Genomic DNA, 7,948 nt, shown 5'->3' with positions numbered 1-7,948 from the left:
CGGGGATGTGGAACCGCGTAGCCTCGATAATTTTATATTTTCTTCTAAGGCTGAGTTGACTCCTTCGTCTATTTCGCCATTTTGATGTCTCTTCTCTCCATTGTCTCTTCTTTAGCCCTTGCAATCTTCACCCGTTACCCTGGGCAGGGATCCTTGGCAGGTGCTAGCTCCCCGGACCAGGGAGCGCCTGGAATCTGCGGTGGGCAGGGGTTGATTTAATTCCCCTGATAGGACTGTCCACACTGAGAGAAAAAAATACTAAATTTAAATAAATATTTCTTTGAATAGTGCTAATAACATATTTTATAGAAAATCAATAATATTTATTTAAAAACAAGTAATAGTTTTCTATAATTTAGAAAATATTACTTGATTGAAATAAATATATTATTGATTTTCTATAAAATACGTTATTAGCACTATTCAAAGAAATATTTATTTGAATCTAGCATTTTTTTTCTCAGCATAAGGAGTTCCTACCCGCTACCCGGATGATATAACACAAATACAAACAAATCATAAAATATATTACAATCGAATTTTTCTATACCTATACTATATACACAAATTCCAATAGTATTTCTACCTATCGTATTCGCATTTTCAAATTAATTATGCGCGCTTTCCGTTTGTACAATTATTATGTTTATATATTATAACGCAGATTTAAAAAATTATACATAAAAAATTTAATTATATTTATTATATTTATTATTACTAAACTTGCGGTCTACATATTATTGTTAATATTCTGTCTAATAATTTTAACTATCGAATTATGTCTTCTTGCTCCCGCTTACTTGTACATACTTCTTATGTGTGTATCTGCCGGCTTTTTTTTTTTTTTTTTATAGAGGAGGAAATCTTCAAAAGACTCCCTGAAAGACCAGGAGAGTGTGGGATTCAACGGAAGGCACGTCGGACGAAAAGCCTCACCGCCGCCTACCCACTAAAACCTCCTCTTTCCTATAACATGACCTAATGGGAAAAGTCTGAAACAGGCGGTAAACAACACATTTGCGAGCCCTACAACCCTAGATTGATTTTCCTGCCTAACCGTATTTCCATTTATTCGTTTATCTATTCACACATTCCTACCTACCCGTATCTCTACCTACCCGTATCCCTACCTACCTACGTTAATTTTTGACACTCTTTTGATAAATGTCTTCTTTTTTCCGGCCAGATTGGACTCACCTTTCGTTGATTCTGGCCAAATCCATTCTAGCTGCATGACAGCCAGATAATTTAAGACATTTAAGTAATGGCGAATTAAACAAGTATATACATTTATACTTGTTTTAAATAAAAATGTTTTAACAAAAAAAATTACAGGGTAACACGTACATACATTATGATCAAGTATATTATTTTTAAAAAATGCAAATAAAAAACATTTAGAACAACGAATCTATGAAAAGTCGCATTTATCTGTATTATTTATAATACATATCAAATAAAAAGATTTAATATAAATTTCATAGATTCGTTGTTTTATAAAAAAAATCGTCACTCACCGATCTGATGCGCAACGAGCGGAGTTATTCGGCCACGAAGCTGCGATGATACTGTAACACACAAATATAAGATTTAAATTAAAACAGTGCTTAAAATAATAAATATTTTTGAAAATTTTATAATTTATATATTAAATATTATATTATATATTAAAATAAATAAATAATAAAAATTATTTGTGCAAATAAAAAATATTTACCCCAAGGTTGCTCCGCTGATGCCTGATGCCCTTCCTGGACCTCCTCCTCCTCTTGTTGCACAACTGAACACTTGTTACGGTGATTCTGTAACAAACAAACGCAAAGTCCAATTTAAAGCAGAACAGAAGGGACAATTAATATTGTAAAAAATAATTCAGGGAATGCAGCTCTGTACTTGGGCTCATTAAGTAAATACAATAATTAATTGATAGAATAATTTTGTAAAATACTTTAACATACATATAGATTGAAATTAAAATAAAGCTCACAATTGCTAATATAAAATGAAAGATGATTGTTACATATAAAATTTATTATTCTTTCAATTATTAATATAATCGTCATATAATTAATATTTTTTGAAAGAAAAAAGGCTTCATAAAATTAAATTTGTATAAAATTTTACGTGATTCTATCGATAATGCTGTAATTTATCTAGTAAAACCGAATAGAAAAAACTATTCATTTTATACAAATAATAAGTCAAATAATCATACTCACTCCAAGGAATGACACTGCGGAATGACACGATGCCTTTCCCAGGCCTGCGTCTCCTCCTCCTCTTGTTGCACACTCGCGACACTCGCGAATAACATACTTTGTTTTCAAATAAATCGGTCGGCACTCCCGAAGCAAATGCGCGTGAAACTAATTAGACTAATCCATAAAACCCATGATACGACTTCAAATACAAAAAAGAATTGCGTAAGTTTAATTTTATCTTATTGTTTATTAGTAACGTTTTTTTTAGGGGTGGAAAAACAGGTCGCGAAAACACGAGACGACGTAAAGCGCACGGCGAGATAAGCTTTAGTTTCTTAAGTTAATTTACTCGCGATTTTCCAAAATACTTCGTTGTGAATTTATTTAAAATGCTTCTATTTCTTTATTTCAAGGAGGAAAGAGTAATTGGTTGCGACGAGCACCTTGATGAAGGCCCTCGACGCGGATAGATGTCCTGAGAGAGACATCGAAGAACGGGAAGGACAAAAGGATTACGACGAGCACCTTGATGAAGGCCCTCGACGCGGATAGATACCTTGAGAGAGGCATCGCAGAAACGAGAAGTGTGGAGGCATGGGAAAGCAAGTCGCGAAACACGAGACGACGTAAGACGCGCGGCGAGATAAGCTTTAATTTCTTAAGTTAATTTACTCGCGGTTTTCCAAAATACTTCGTTGTGAATTTATTTAAAATGCTTCTATTTCTTTATTTCAAGGAGGAAAGAGTAATTGGTTGCGACGAGCACCTTGATGAAGGCCCTCGACGCGGATAGATGTCCTGAGAGAGACATCGAAGAACGGGAAGGACAAAAGGATTACGACGAGCACCTTGATGAAGGCCCTCGACGCGGATAGATACCTTGAGAGAGGCATCGCAGAAACGAGAAGTGTGGAGGCATGGGAAAGCAAGTCGCGAAACACGAGACGACGTAAGACACGCGGCGAGATAAGCTTTAGTTTCTTAAGTTAATTTACTCGCGATTTTCCAAAATACTTCGTTGTGAATTTATTTAAAATGCTTCTATTTCTTTATTTTAAGGGGGGAAGAGTAATTGGTTGCGACGAGCACCTTGATGAAGGCCCTCGACGCGGATAGATGTCCTGAGAGAGACATCGAAGAACGGGAAGGACAAAAGGATTGCGACGATCACCCTGACGCTCTCGACGCGGATAGATACCTTGAGAAAGGCATCGCAGAAATGAGAAGTGTGGAGGCATGGAAAATCAAGTCGCGAAAATACGAGACGACGTAAGGCGCGCGGCAAAATAAGTTTTAGTCTTTTAAGTTCATTTATTCGCGACGCGACGAACCAGCTACGGTTCGTTTTCAATTAAATATTAAATCGTTCGGCATTCCCAAGCCGCGTAAACACGTCGCGACAAACAATTTTACGATCGACGAAGCAATGGGTACAATTAGCTTCCCCCACAGGCATTCAAGCATGGCCACAACCGGAAATGGATTTATATCTTAAGGGTTCTTTTTATTAATTTTATTAGGCTAACTAATAAAGGCAAAGGGGTTTGCAACCCCAGTGCCCTTAAGCGCCACCACAACATTCAGCCGCCCGACGAATCGGAGCGTTACCGGAGTTACCACGAGGAGGTAGCTGGGTGACTTGGTCGTGAGAGGCTTAGTGGACCTTACGAGAGGTCTTTATTGCGCATCACTCCCCGACAATGATACCCCCCAAGAGTTTACCTAAAGGAACGTCCAGCCTCCGTGATACCCATACGACGTGGTTCTCAGGCCACTAGGATCTGTGGATCCCAACAACGAACACCAGCCCGCCGCACTGGACTTCGTAAAGCCAGGACAGCTGTTAAACCTTCGCTGCAAGGGCACGTTTCCTTAGGAGAGCGAGAGTACATGCTTACTCTCTGACTACATTAGCTCTCCTTCGGGCAACTTGCAGTATAGACGCAATTGCGGCACTCTCCCCGAAGGGACGCCACGTACGCCTAGAATAAGAGCTCAGAGCAGTTCAGCCACAGGCTAATGAACTACTCCTGCTCCGACTGGGTCGTTGGTCTAGTGTACTTAGTCCGAGTTAATCTCAGACACAATGCCACATCGAAAGAACGCCGATCAGGTCTACTCAAGAGAAGGACACGTCCCGACCCCGAGCCCAAAGAATCCGCAGAGCGAGTATCAAGAGCCCGAGAGGAGCGCCTCCGAGTACCATTGTCAACTCCCTTCTTATTATAATGCTTAATCTTAATATAATGCTACATATCACTGATATAAATTTTTAATGTATTTGTCACATCTACTAATAAGAAGGAACCCTTAAGATATAAATCCATTTTCGGTTGTGGCCTCTGCGCACAGAGAAAATATACTAACGTTGCTGTCAACAACTTGCTGGTTGTGTATTTGACTGCACTCTGCTACATTCGATCGATTCGACGTAGCGACTCGGAACTCACTCGGAAACGGAACTCGGAACTCTCGGAAGTCGGAAGTTCAGAAGTTGAGATCATTCCGTCATCTCAAGTGTTTCCGTCTGTCAGCGTCTCAACGTGTATAAAACGTGCACTTCGAACTACATAACCAATGTCTACGAAAACCCGTAGATAATACAATTTAATATATGGCTGCGTTCAGCAAAAAAAGCAACTTTATTGCAACTGTTGTAAAATTGATCTTTTATATGATTGATGGTTTATGCATTTCTCGCAGAAAATAAGGAAAGAATCAATCGTGTTGAAGAATTTTACACAGTTGCAAAGCTATATTTCTGATGAGCATGCATCCAATTTGTGTCTGTGAGTCTGTTCCCTACTATATCGGTAAAGTGTCGTTAATGCATTATAAATACTTATAAAAACACGATTATGCGCATTTGCATAAAACAAATTTGAAATATGAATGCACATAATTGTAAAAATTTCAGAGAAACATGATTAATTGTGAATAAATATGTGAATTATATCAAATGTGGTAAATTATATTAATTTGGTTAAACTTGACTTTGCATTTCATTTTTAAATAAAAATATATATGTTAGATTTTATTTTAATTAGAGAATTTTAACTCTCTAAAATTTTAGTCCGTAAAAACAAATCTACTTGTAGAGGTTCTTCACCACTCCCGCCGACATTTAATCAGCGGTCCTCTTTCCTTTAAATGTGTATTTTTTATTTTTTATTTTTCTGTTCGTCGATAATCGCGAGTAAAAATCAAGCAATGTAAATTTTTTTTATAAATAATTGTTTTGTTTTTACCGTATATTATTGTGATTGAATATATTTTGGTTAAATTTGATCTGTTTTTACCAAATAAAATTTTACAGGATAAATGATAACATTTTCTTAACTATAAAGATTATGTTTTTAATGTAATTTCTAATTAAAATTTTACTCGGTAAAAACGGATCAACCTGTAGAGGCTCTCCACCACCCCCGTTGATTCTTAGTCGACGGTCCTCTTTTCTTTAAATGTGTTTTCTTTATTTTATTGTTATTTTTTGTTACATAATTCAATAATACAACATAGTAAAATAAATTTACAGCAAATGCATAAAGAATACAGTATAATTTTACAATATATTTATTACAATTTATATAAGTTAGAATTTATCTCATATCAAATATTAAAAATAAAATTAATAAATTACAAATTATAAAATATTTTACAATACATTTTACAATATATTTTCACCACATTACATAAAAGCGACGAAATAAATACAACAATATTAAAATTCACCATTTGTATTAAATATTCTGGTATTGAAGAATAAAGATATAAACAAAGAATGAAAGTTTAGAAACAAAATTAGAAGAAAATTAAGAACAAACATTAAAATATTTAGAAAATATAAAGTGAAAAGTATATATATAAATTTAACATGCAAATTTAATAAATTGTGATGTATTATCGTATATCATGTTCTGATTTCCTGTAATATATCGGGCATTAGTATATAATTTTTAATTACATAACATCATAACAACAACAATCATATAATTTTTAATTACACAGATTGTTTCTATAAAATTAAAAAAAGCATTTACATAATTTTTTTGTATATCTATTTACATAGAGTATTCTGCTTATCCGTTTTCTATCTATTTTCTAATACCTATTTATTTTTTACATATTTCTATATATTAATATTTCTACCTATTCGTATGATTAATTATAGCGGCTGTTATTACCCCAGAAAGAAATAAAATTTTAAAAGGGAGTTTAAAACATTTCAAGTTTATAGTTAAATTTAGTTGATCGGCATTTATTTTATTCTATTTTAGTTATTTGACGGAATTTATCAGAGACGAAACGGCGCGCAGTTTCTAATTGTGCGCATACGTGCAAGATACATTATATATTTTTTATTATACTTGTAATTTATATTTGATGATGTTGAACACATACCTAACCCTCGCCGAGACTGCGACGGCGTCGAAAAAAAATTATTTAATAAATTAAATATGCATGATAAGTTAATGTATATCATTCATTCAGGATTAAAAGTTAAATCCTCTGATCTGTTTTAGTCAATCCACTTTAAAGCAATAGATCCATGAAATAAATATGATATCTAAATGTTATTTATTATTGCAGCATTATAGCAAACATTTCTACATTATATATAAAGTACAATTTTGTCACAGATCTATTACTCCAATTTTAAAAGTTTATTCATCACTCACCGATCGATGCGCAGCGGCAGAGATATTCAGCAACGTCGCTACGATGATTCTATAACAAACAAATGCAAAGTCTAAATTAAACCACGACAGAAATAAACATTTAATATTGAAAAAAAAAACGGCTTGCAACTCTGTACTTGTGTTCATTAAGTACAAATTAAATTCAAATTAAAACAGAGCTCGCGACTATTAATATTAGATGAGAGATAATTGTTACGGATCTAAAATTTTTATTTTTCGATTATTTATATAATCATTGTATAATTAATATTTTTCGAAAGAAAAGAAGAGTTTATAAAATTAAAGTTGTGTAAAACTTTACGTGACGTTATATTCTTTATAATTTATCAAGGAAAAATTGAATAGAAAGAAAACTAATAATTCTATGCAAATAATAATACTCACCCCAAAGTTGCTCTGCCGGGGCCCAATGCCTTTCCCAGGCCTCCTCCTCCTCTCGTTGCACAGGACACTCGCGAATAACCGAATATACTACGATATACTATCGCGCGTAGAACTAATTAGACAGCCCTTTTAGTCCATTTACTTGAACGACACTCCCGAAGCAAACGCGCGACACGACGAGCCGGCTACGGTTCGTTTTCAATTCAATTGGTCGGCACTCCCGAACCGCGTTAACACGGCGCGACGAATCACAATTTTACGATCAACGACGTAATAGGTTTGTTTTTTATTCTTGCACTGCTGCACTGGTGCAATAAGTTAGAATAAGACAAATATCTTTTTTCTCGTTCTTACTTATTGCACTAGTGTAGCAGTGCAGGAATAAAAAACAAACTTAATAAGTGCAATGGGTACAGTTAGCTTCCCCCACAGGCATTCAAGCCCTCGGGGTACTGAGCCCTCCCACCACGACAAGGTCGTACCCGTGGGAGGGAAGATTTCTTCTCAACCTCTATGCAAACTTTAATTTGCTTAAAAAAGAAAAAAAAACGAATGCTGACCATATATCAGGCTATCACTGTGAAGCAAAGGGCTCACTCTCATATAGCCGTCGCTTCGTGTACATAGCACGGAACGCAACCAGAATTGCGCACATATGAGTTA

General features: G+C 35.0%; 1 long non-coding RNA gene across 1 annotated transcript; it reads right to left on the bottom strand.

Annotated features, from left to right (window-relative positions):
- Positions 1–6,481: 6,481 nt before the first annotated feature.
- LOC118648769 lies at positions 6,482–7,919 on the bottom strand. Its single transcript, XR_004965437.1, has 2 exons — positions 7,286–7,919; positions 6,482–6,929 (listed from the first exon to the last, which is right to left on the bottom strand). It is a non-coding gene; the product is annotated as an uncharacterized LOC118648769 (long non-coding RNA).
- Positions 7,920–7,948: the final 29 nt, after the last annotated feature.

This window comes from Monomorium pharaonis, chromosome 1 (assembly GCF_013373865.1).
Source record: "Monomorium pharaonis isolate MP-MQ-018 chromosome 1, ASM1337386v2, whole genome shotgun sequence".
NCBI lineage: Eukaryota > Metazoa > Arthropoda > Insecta > Hymenoptera > Formicidae > Monomorium > Monomorium pharaonis.
The sequence above is the reverse complement of the archived record's forward strand: the minus strand, read 5'-3'. Positions and strand labels throughout refer to the sequence as shown.